Source organism: Apostichopus japonicus, chromosome 14, assembly GCF_037975245.1.
Source record: "Apostichopus japonicus isolate 1M-3 chromosome 14, ASM3797524v1, whole genome shotgun sequence".
Taxonomy (NCBI): domain Eukaryota; kingdom Metazoa; phylum Echinodermata; class Holothuroidea; order Aspidochirotida; family Stichopodidae; genus Apostichopus; species Apostichopus japonicus.
Window position 1 is genome coordinate 3,557,932 of NC_092574.1, and position 12,110 is coordinate 3,570,041.

General features: G+C 38.2%; 1 protein-coding gene and 1 long non-coding RNA gene across 6 annotated transcripts in view; both read right to left on the reverse strand.

The window, feature by feature from the left end:
- Positions 1-11,239, reverse strand: part of LOC139980152 (uncharacterized) — a 170,397-nt gene extending 159,158 nt beyond the window's left edge. The window contains exon 1 of one of the 4 annotated variants that reach the window (XR_011797465.1): positions 11,082-11,239. The gene's annotated coding sequence lies outside the window, so the exon portion shown is untranslated. The remainder of the gene's footprint in view (positions 1-11,081) is intronic. The other 3 variants (XR_011797464.1, XR_011797463.1, XR_011797462.1) reach the window with 3 other exon arrangements.
- Positions 1,637-4,784, reverse strand: LOC139979966 (uncharacterized). Of its 2 annotated transcripts, none has more exons than XR_011797413.1 (3): positions 3,977-4,784; positions 3,141-3,297; positions 1,637-2,869 (listed from the first exon to the last, which is right to left on the reverse strand). It is a non-coding gene; the product is annotated as an uncharacterized lncRNA (long non-coding RNA). The 2 variants fall into 2 exon arrangements; XR_011797414.1 differs by having other exon boundaries at positions 1,638-2,864; positions 3,977-4,783.
- Positions 11,240-12,110: the final 871 nt, after the last annotated feature.

The window sequence follows — 12,110 nt, forward strand, 5'->3', positions numbered from 1 at the left end:
CACTATCTAAGCAGAGCGCCACCATCGGTTGGCGCGTAGCGTACAATAATTTTTTGGGCAAAATATGGCTCTCAGATTGCCGGAAATGGCACTTCTGAAGCCTTACAAGTTGCATCTAAACATTCTTTATTTTATAACCTCACGTTTAGAAATTTACACTTCCCCAAAAATTTAGTAAATTAGAAGAAGAAAAAATGGTAACATCACTTTGACGGGGAAATCTAGGACAATTTATTTTTATTTTTTAACTCCTATTTAGTTACAGTATTTATTATTTTAACACAGTACTCAGCTACCTCCAGAAAAACATACATTGTTCAACGACACGTAGGCGGGAAAATGTCGGGTGAGACTGCAATTTGTCTCACAAAAAAGTATAAAAAATATCAAAGAATATGATAAACCTGTACTTTCAGGCTTGTAGGCACCCCCCCCCGCACCATCCATGAAAAGAAAATGTTTCTTATATACACTCATGTCTGGGATGTCCAGATATACAGTTGACTAGTTAGAAAAAAATTTACTGTGGTTTTTTCACTTCAGAGACTGCTAATCTCCATGCATGCTTGTCACCACGATTGTGAGCAGCGTTAATAATTTTGGGCGATAGTGCAAAAAGCGTGGTAGCCCAGATAGGCCATCAGCTGAAGCTCAAAATGTGGCTGTAAAATCAGTTTCGTTCCAGCAACACCGGGTCTAGATTTTTAATGCATTTTTGGGTAGTTTAATGCATCACAAACATTATATCAAAAGTTCTCCAAAAAATTTCCTGCAGTATTTTTGTAAGAAACCCTTGAAATTGGGTATGTTATGTAGACATTACGTGCTACGATGCTATGTATTAGGAACACATGTGCTAACGTTAGATTTGGTATAGTGGTGCATACATACAACTCTTTTCTTATATGTTAAATTACTACTGATATATTTTTTTTGTATAATAGTTGGGTCAGGGTTACAAGAATGGTGGAAGAGGATTCTGGTCTAAGGGTCAGTGAGGGTTGTTTTCAGGCATTACAAGTTGTGCCCCCCCCCCCTACATTTTCGCCAAAATGGTAAAAAATCACATTTTCAACTTTGAAATATGAAATACAATTTTTGCACATTATAACTTAAGGGTTTTAATTATAAAAATGTACCACTTTTAATAAACTCAGATATAATGCTTTGTAATAAATCAAATATTTTTAGATTTTCCCCCTATGTTATGAATGCATTTCGTCTGTGCATGTATGCGTAAATATACACATATAATGAAAAGTTCCTCTCCATAATTGTTACACTCCCCATCCAAACTGTTTTACAAATGCGACCCCCTCCCCATCTACTTTACATGTAGCTAAATCCCTAGTTACAATGAGATGTACCAATGCCCCAAGACCAGTGAGCTATTTCTTTTGTATAAATCAATATATAAGTTGGCACACTAAGACGTCATGGCATATCGTAGATGTGAAATAAAGTTATAGTCGGTATATATCCGTACCTTAGTACTCTTTCTACAGTCTCCTGCAAAACTAGGTACTTTCTCCTTGTTACTGAAACGACATGTTTATAATTCGTATTCCTGCAAAAAGAGTTTCCAAGGGAGTTAACGCATAAAAGAAAAGGTCGACAAGGTTTTGAATGGTATTTTGAATAATAATAGTTCTATATTCTACAAATAATATGAATAATAAAGGTGAATGGTACAAATAAGTGAATAACGAAGACAGTTAACTTAAGCCCCAGATATAAAGCAATAATGTATCTATTAAGACTGGGTCGATACACTCAATGGTGTAGTAGAGCTGGGCCTTTGCGATGATTCAAGATACAGGTTCTTCATCAAAAGGCGCGGCGCGGAATTAATAAGTGATTAAAAGTTCATCCAAGGACAGTTGTACTAGTCTTAACAGTATCCACTTCAATTCACTGCATGGAAGTCAGATATGGTATGGAAAAGGGAAAGTCTATTCCGTAGTAGAGGTGAAGATAATTAGATGAAATAAAAGTCACTAAAGACTTGAATATCCTTCAGTCAAAACTTGAACAGATGCACAGAACATATTAACAATATGAATAAAACAGGTAACGAAATGTTACGGCAAACAATAAAGAACCGTGATATTGGAACAGGGTCAGGGGCGATGGTTCCCCAACAACAGTATATAAACCTTTGCCTGGTTTCAGGACGCGGTATTTGCGTCATCAGTAAATGTAGTTGTGAATATGCAAGAGGTAAAGCATGCCCATAACACCCTCCTCCCCCCTCCCATCCCCTCTAAAAAAAAAGGTGTGATTTGAAGAAAATGTGGATATTTATCAAAGGTGTCTGGTAGGTAGGGTAATCTACGTAAAACTACTAATAGCTAAAATGAATATATGAATAAGATCATGTTTACTGGTTCCTTTAAACTCTGGGGAACAAAATAATGACAACATGACTTTGAAAAAGTTAACCCTCTTCACAAACTTCAAACTTGATTTAAAATTTCAGACTAAGATATCGAGATTTAACACCATCACAGTTCATCCTCCAAATCATCTTCCCCTGCATCAACAATCTCAACACCTTCTTGGAAGTTGCTGCAATTTCTATATTTACATAGGTCTGTACACGGTAGTTGTGCATTCATTCAGGAACATCTTCCTTTAAGACATTTGCCGACTCTACAGCTACTGCTGACACACTGAAGCAAAACATCTGGGTCAGGTGGCTTCGTCATCCAAGTGATTATAAGGTCATCATTTTCAAGTTTACATCCATGTCCCTCTGGTGAGAGTGCATCAATCCTTGGCTGCAATGCCCTACTGTGAATAGCAGCCTGGTTGGTGCAGCGCTTAACATGCTGGATCAGAGCATCTTTTGTTGGTGGTAAACTCTGCTCTGAGGAGGAGATGAACAGAACACCTTGTACCATGAAATTGGATATTTTTGAGTCTCACATTTTATGATGGGGTACCAATATAATTACAATTCAGCTAGAAATATGTTGCAAATTTCTTTAATAATTTCAATGGAAAGATTAACCTGATATTGCATCTCAAAGCGTTTAGAGAATTTTTTAATTTTCCTTGGGGGAGGACCCCCATATTCCAAAAGTCCTAGATCCACCCCTGAACACTCAATGAACCACACATTGAAGAGAGTCCTTTACCTTTCAAGATCTGTATGTCTTCCTTGTCAAGAATTGTATCTAGTTTCTTCAACATAGAGAGTGGTACCTCACTTCAATGGCAACACAGGCTTTTCCTCTAATATTCATAAAATCTGGGCTCATCTTTTTTCCGCTCTGCTGCTTGTCGAAGCAATACCTTAATCAAATGAAATAAAAAAAGCAAATTGTTTTGCATTTTCTGTTGATCAAAATGTAAGTTTGAACAAATAAGAACTAAGACAATTTTATTTATATACCATGTGATCTGCTCATCTTCTATGGACAAACAAAGACACATTCAAATTTTGCAAACCAGTGCCATGCAAAAAAAGAATTAAAACATGCTTTTTTTTGACAGTACAGTACATTATCTCTTAATGTTATGGTTTAAATTATACAATGGTAGATTATATCTGTTACTAATAATAAAGGAGACAGATACTTGTTCATTTTGGTAAAGCTAGACAGGCTGACCATAAGACCTTGCAAACCTAACCTTATTGCACCTTTGTTACACTTATTTTTCTAACTAATATAATATCTCTATCATTCAAATAAAGGGCCACAGTAAGAAAACTATGAAGCCTGTATTTAACACTTAGGCTAGTGCCCCAGATGGAGAATTTGAAACAAATTTCCATTCCTACCACCTTATAACAAAACAAATCAGATGACCATGCCACTAAGTAATTATATTATGTTCAGGTCCAACACTGTGCCCTTTGACTTGGATTCTATCCCTTAAGAGCTACTGATCTTGCATTATGCAACTTCTCTTAACACTTCAACTATGCCACAGAAGTACAAGTAGAGTCGTGTAGTATGCTTAGGCTTACCTCCATTGAAAGTCTCTGCCTGCTGCAGCTTGTCCCGTTTGCAACGCCTAGTAATGTATTGTTTCTTTTCCCACATATAATAAATTGAACAGGCAATACACCAGAGTTTCTGCTTGGTTTCCTCGATCTTTTCCGTCAATTCTTCGTTTAAAATCATATGGGGTCTCCTCTGGAACTGTCCGTTTTCTTGCACCAATGTGCTTGCTATCAATGAACCGCCTGTAACACTTATCGTGGAACCCCATCATACTATGCTGATGAACACACGCTTGATCGTAGTAGGCCATGGAGTAATCAGTAGTACGGCGATATCACTGTCTCCGCCGCTGAGATTAAGCCAATCTTTAGCGCAGGAAGTAACTTTATTCCATTGTTTACTCGTCAGTGCCTTGAATGCTTCAAATTTTACAGATTCAATGTGCACTGAGCACTGTAGATTTCCGTGTGTCGGAGACTGACTAGCGCCCGTGGGAGCCGCCATGTTTGTTGTTTTCTACAAAGATTGCACACAGAACTCATGGCTCATTGGACAATTCATATCACATGGTACAGATATCTCACTGGCGCACAACTTTTGAACGTAAAACGGCAGGTTTCTTAACATACGCAATAAAAAATATAGTTCGATCTTTCGAGCGGAATTGCAAAAAAACTGCAGGAAAGTACATGGAGAACTTTTGGATCATTAATCTTAGTTAATTTATGTATTCAATGCTGTAGAGAAATTTTAGACCCGCAGTTGCTGGAACGAAACAAGCGAATTTCGACCTTCAGCTGATGGCCTAAGATGCGCTGCGCTTACGGTGGTGTTACATGGAAAAATTTGGGCATCATGATGCTAAATAAAGAAACTCATTAGGCCTTTACTAATATTAATGTCACAAAACAAATAACACAGAACGCTCTCCATGGAATTTTCGGGCAAAAATATGAAAAAGATTGGGGCAAGCTACTACATATTTATATTATTTTTTTTTTCTCCTCTTAGGCTGCCCGAATTTTTCAGGACTTTTGCCCGAATTTCTTGTCCTCTGGAAATTTGGGGGGGAGTCTGCCCCCCTGCCCCCCCCGCCTCGTACGCCTATGCATATGCCTCCAAGTTTCCTTCATGTGATATCATGCTCTGTGCTCATAAATTCCTGTGCATTATCCTTGCAATATCCACAACAGTCTACTGTCTCTGAATAGTCTTGAGTTCTGAGACCATGTGATAGGTTTGTCTTGTTTATCAAACTGGATGGATAAAAGATCCATGGTGCAAATAAAAGCACATCAGTTACCGTATCAAACTTATTCAACAATTGAGAAAGTGTAATATTTTATTAAAAAAGGGATATTAGTGGGGAAATGATCTAAATAGATTATTCAAATGATTAGTAATCCCTCTCACCAACCTTTCCCTTCACCCCCCCCCCTCCCGATATTCCTCATTTGACAAAATATGAAAACCAGTATCATTCACTAAATTCTTTCAACTTTGGTGTCATAAGTCTATCAACAAACACTTTTACATCATTGGTCAACTATGTTTATGATAATTTTCTGCTTCTTCACTAGCTGTTTAACTGAACATTTAATATCCAACAGTACAGGGTTACCCAGAATCCAAGTATTTAATATATATACCTGAATACACCCACAATAGCGCTGCTATATAAACATTGCCCTTTGTGAAATCCATACTAAGTTTTGGTGTAATTACAGGCAGGATTCCACAGCAGACAACATGCTGTTCCCTAGCAATAGTTATGAACATCTAGCTTAAAATACTACCTAAACGATTGTTGAATATTATAAGGCTACTCAGGTGTCTTCCATTGGTGGAAAGCTAACATTTTCCAACTAAGTACTGCTACATTAGCTAGGATGCCATGACAAACATGGAACAGTTAGATTTCTCAGATAGTGGTAATAGAAGGGAATTGACCTAAGCCTAATGTCATACAGCAGCAGGGAACAAACTGTTTATGAAAAGAAGATGGCAGTATAGTTGTACATGGACCAATGTGACATTGAAATGTCATTTCAGCACAACCCTTCTTGTGGGCCTATACTGTACTGAAGTACATTACAATTACTGCACCGTCGGATATTGGGAAATAACAACTATGTGCCGCCATGGGATATGTCATATGATTCTCTATGCATCGTACGTGCACACACACTGTCTGGTTACCAGAAACTAAATGTAATCACCAAATGTGATAATCACGCATACTGTAAAGAAACTAGCAGTGACATTATTTTAGTTGCATACAGATTGAGAAGCTGAAGTTTATCACCCCTTTGATACAGGCCCGTAGCAAGAATTTTTTACACGGCGGGGCACCATAGTATCAAGGGGGGCACAAATAACTTTATGAGAAAATAAATATAACGCATCATGTGTTCGAGAAAGAGTCGCATATAATATCATGCAGTTACAGATACACATGCAACGATTGCTCTTGTATTTATATCAGCAAGCATAATTGCATTAAAAATGGTTTATAATATTGTACTACTGTACTTTTTATTGTACTGTCACAAGCCTGGCCAAAAATTAATCGTTGAAACTTCCTAAAGTAAATTTTTATCTCTGAAAAAAAATGCGTATAGTAAAAAAAAGACATGCAATGCATGCATATGAGATGCATTCAGAATATGCATTCTTAAGCAACTCACAGTCGGATTCAGCATTAAATATAAAAGCAAATCACTATTTTTTTTGGTTTTTGCTTGACCCTACAGACCTTTTCTATAGTGAGTGCCTCATGAAACTTTTCTGTAGGACCTACGATTTTATATTTAAATGAGAGTAATACACAATTTTAAAAGGTCCGATGCATACTTAGTTTCTTTCAATATAAATTATGATATAAGCAGTGGCGTAGGAAAGAGGCGGCAGGGGGAAATCCCCCCTGGCGGAATTTTTTTTTAAATCGGAAAATCTGGGGTAAAATTTACCAAATTTGGCCCATTTTTCTTGAAAATTCGAAGAAAAATCAGAAAATCTGGATGTCTTGCCCCCTCTGCAAAAAAAGTTCGAAGAAAATTCGGAAAATCGTGGTGAAAAGTCAGAAATTTTGAGAATTTCGCCCTCTGGAAAAAGTCTAGCTACGCCACTGGATATAAATCCATTTTTTTCCAGAGGGTCGAAATCCTCAAAATTTACCACGATTTTCTTCAGCCCCTTCTCTTTTGAAAATCCTGGAATTTTATTGTCATTTTATCATTTTTTTATATAATAAATTGAATATAATTACCCAATCTTCCTGACATGACACTAGCTACGTCATATGGTTAGCTAATAATCTTTTCAGTCAGTCCTGCCTTTTCAATCACGTCAATTAAAGCATTTGCCATACTTTCTGCAGTGAATAACAAAAGTTGCTTAAACTTTCCCCCCGATTATAAATCGTCCGGCTTTTGCAATTCCCCCACAGTTTCGTTATTCCCCCGAAATGCCATTTCATTCATGGCAAGAAATTTAATTGCATCAAAGATACTGCAAAGATAATACCTATTTTTCTCCAGTTGTCCTTCTCACAGTTGCTGATGAACCCCACTTCCCTGATGACTTCCGATATCTCTTTCTCTCCACAAGTTAATAGCCTGAATGTGAGTCGCTGACCCATTGTGCTTAACGTAACCCTCCCCTTCTCCATTGCAGATTTCCACTGATTAAATCCTTGTTTGTTGAATGTTCTGTCTTTTAATGATCTAATTGGTGCAGAGTTTCTATGGTATAGGTATAACAAAAAAGCCCAGTCCGTTGAGATTGAATACTCTATCCATGAGTATATTGATCATACCACCCCTTATTGAATGATCTGTGCCTTGCCCCAAATTTTGTAGGCGGATATGATGCTAAAATTGGTCTCTCTGGCAAATCTTTGCCCAGATCTGATGGGCATCCTGAGGAAGAAGTCGGGGCTGAAGACTTTCCCCTGACAAGGAAGCGATCCATATTATAGGTAATTAGGCAAAGATCCAACTAAAACAACTTTACAACAATGTGTCCAGAGTGTATGATCACTGTGCAACTTTTCGATTGTATTGTGAAGAGGTGTAGAAACACGTGTGTGTGAAGGGGTGTAGAAACGCGCGTAATATTTGTATACATTACATGTATTACAGTAGAATGAAGAACCTGGTGAAAATTACAGTAGCCTATACAGGACTTCTATTGAGAGTTTGCAGTTTCAGCTTAGAAATACTACAGTGGGCGGGTGGGGATCAGAGCAGTGGGAAAGGGAGGCTGCAAACTATACTCCTCGAAATTAAATTCTTCAAACTAAACAACAAATTGCAATTCATGAAAACAACAAAATTTAACCAATTTATTTGTTTAATTTCATGTAATTTTTTTTCTTACCATCTTTTTACAAGGGGGGCATGGACCCTTGCACAGGGGGGCACGGCCCCCCATGCCCCACGCTGGCTACGAGCCTGCTTTGATAACTAGCTAGAGCAGACATTTCTTAAGGGGCAAATTTCACCTTCTAATGCACAGAAGACCTATCCTAGGCTTAGCAAGTTAGACTAAATAATATTAGACTAGATAATGTAGAAAGAATTAAACACCGTACACAGCAATACTTCAAGGACGCCTAGGTCTGTGGTAGTATTATGAGGATTTGTGTTGAAAACTGCACCACCTTGACTGAATAAGTGGCATTTGAAATTAAAAAAACAAATGTGCTACACCGTTAATGTCTTTGACATGCTTTGAGTTAGGTTTATCACAAACAGTGACCATTTTTGTTTCCTAGCATTATACAATTTCCACAGTAGGTTAATATAAATATATGCCTATATGCGAGGAGAATGGCTTCTCATCAATCTAGCACCAGCATATCAATTCCTCAGCGCCATTCCCTGTGCAGCACGCGAACTGAGTTCGACTGTCGCAGTTTTAAGCCTATGACTTTACCATATAGACCATTTTCCTACAGCCATAACGTGAAAAGTTTATACCAATAAAAATTAGTTCAAACGGCACTAAACAGAGAAATGTGTTGTCTCTCAAGTTCTGTTATTTTCTTAACATTACAGTTCAAAATTCCATCGGACGGGTGATTTACGATGCAAAGTTAATAAATATCGAACTCAAAATCCTCATTGATAACACACAGACCAGTAAATACTGAAGAAATCACCATTTGATAGCCGTACTTTGTGTTCACCTACAACGCCACAACCGAGATTCGCTTTCAAAACGTCATATTTTATCGAACTTAATATTATTTTCAAGAAAATTACCGTAGAAAATGCATCATTAAATGTTGGGGCAAGTAAGTACCAATTTATTTATCTAATGCAATCCTAGTTATATAGAAACACCGTTTAAGACCCCCGTGATGAATGGAATAGTCCAACCAACTTGCCCGCACAGAGCCACAGGATTTTCGGTCAAGGTGATGAGTCATACGCGTTGGTCAGTAAGAGGGCTATTTTGAAGGATGTTTAGCGTGCATTTTAGAAAGAAAGGAATTGATATGACTCAAAAGTAAAAATCCTATTTCCTCTGCCTAAATTGCATTCAATTTTCAGTGCAAGGTATGAACGATTGCATAAAGTACCTGTTTTTTCCGCGACTAAAAGGGTGTGAAGACTCGCGCAAAAAGAAACGTCTAATGCCGGTAATCTGACCTAGTTTCGAATGAGGTGTAACAGAAGTGTTAAACACCACCATCGATGGCGAAAATACACACACAGCTTGCTAACATCGGTAATTAGACACTAGTGTATAGTCAGTACATACAGCTGCGGTCAATAAGCACAGCACAGTGTTCAATCAATACAGCGCGATGGACATCTCAGGTCCAGCTAAAGATAACAAGGTATCACATTTCATTACTGTACTGTCTGCATTTTGGACATCTCAGGTCCAGCTAAAGATAACAAGGTATCACATTTCTTTACTGTACTGTCTGCATTTTGTAGCGACACAAACAGAACGTCACTTGCAAGCAACGGAAAGTTAACTTTTTCAGATGACCGCACACGGTTTGGGGCGAGTCTTCAATGCCTTTGAGGGCAAGGGTGGACAATTGTGCTACATTGCTTAAAAGTGATTCTCCTTCTCGTACATATATAGGCCTATATAAATATTACTGTGTAAATTGTATAACACCAGGAATGCCTGTCTGTCAGTTTAGTGACTGTTTAGGCCTAACGTAAATGTCACAAAAATATCTATGCTTTCTACAACTACATACGCCTTTAGGAATTAGGGTTAAAAGGGGTACTTTATACCACAAGAGAAAGGTGCATGCCTTTTCGCCATGTTTACACCATGGCGATAAAGCACTTTTCCTATGATGGCGGTAAGAGTACATTATAGTTCAAGAAATTCCCAGAATTACGAGGTAAGGAATAATCTAATTGTAAAGCTTTGTTGGGGCAATATATGATTCAAGCACTGTTCAATGTTCAACACATGCACTGTAAATTGTTCCACTTCACACTTCCAATTAAGGCCCGTCTGTCCCCAGGTAGGTCTTCTAATTTCTAAATCAACATCTAGAATCTGTCAAATTTTATTTTAATTCAATTACCTCAACCAACATTTGAACATTTGGAGACGGTGTACCTCTGCTTCCATGCGATTTTAAGTAAGTTTTACCGGTACATTCCTGTACACCAGTGTAAAGGCCTTCCTAAAATGTACGTTTCCGCCCTAGGCGGTGCCATGGCGGAAATGCCCGAATCCTATTGCGGAAAGGTATGGCAGCATGTACCTAGGCTATGGCGGAATGGCACTATACCTAGATTCGGATTAAATACTACTATAAGTTTACTTTTGTTAGGGAAAACCTTAAGTACCTGGTATAGAGACTGCACGACTTTAATAACCTAGTGGGACTTATTTTAAATTCTGACCATCAAACACTCCCGCATTTGCAAAAAACCAACGCACGATGCAGGGTATACTGGTAGTAGTAATGTAGTAGTAGCACTGCCGAGTCATTATGCTGGTAAACTATTGTATTACTATATCAAGGCCTAATTTAGAGGTGGAACTACCCATAAGGCTAATCTAGGTTCCCCCTCCCTCCCCCACCTTAAGTCCCATTTTGTGTATCTGTTTTGCCTCTATTTGAGACTTGAACCCACTCACCTGTCCGTGAAGAATGTTCAAATCAGGTTGATTTACTAAAACGATTGGAGAAAAGTAAGGCTTCCATCTGAATCTCGCATACAGTATTAAATAACCGCCGCCGCAGTGTGTCGGCTATATTACGTGTTGTGCCAGCGCCGACCATGCACTCCGTATTGTATGGCTAGGGAGTAGTCTTCGTTACCCAGCCGCCGCGCTTTTACACCTTTCGGTCTCGTAGTTCAACGTGTAACAGCTTTGCAGTAATTACTGTGCCACCTGTCTCTTAGGAATAGGAATTTACTACGCTGTTTCGCATACGTTTTGCTATTCAAACTAGGCCTTAACTTTCTTTAATGAAAGTATGTATGTATGTATGTATGTATGTATGTATGTATGTATGTATGTATGTATGTATGTATGTATGTATGTATGTATGTATGTATGTATGTATGTATGTATGTATGTATGTATGTATGTATGTATGTATGTATGTATGTATGTATGTATGTATGTATGTATGTATGTATGTATGTATGTATGTATGTATGTATGTATGTATGTATGTATGTATGTATGTATGTATGTATGTATATGTGATCTTCCCGCAAGCAGGAACTCGCGAAAGAAGCCATGGAGGCTTATAGACTCGCAAGCTGACCGAAGCCAATCTCTCGGCACACATCCATTTAACGTCCATGTCGGGAAGTTGTTATTGCACAACACCCTTGCCAGACGACACACATTGCTGTCGGCGGGGAATCGAACCGGGGATCTCATGACTGGGAGACGCCGGCGTTAACCACTAGGCTATACACTCCGCTATCCGAAAGTGATAGTAACGCATCACACAACAGACAAACATGATTGAAAGAATAGTACATTTTACATTCGTCAGGGAACCAATACCTTTACAACTTTCAACACTGCAGCTTTATAAAAATAAAAAAAATCAATTGTTGTGGCTCTATGGAGTACTCGTGGTTAACGGGAAGACTCCCTTATACATTTAATGTGGTTGAACTAGTGTTGTGATGTCTGTGCATTATA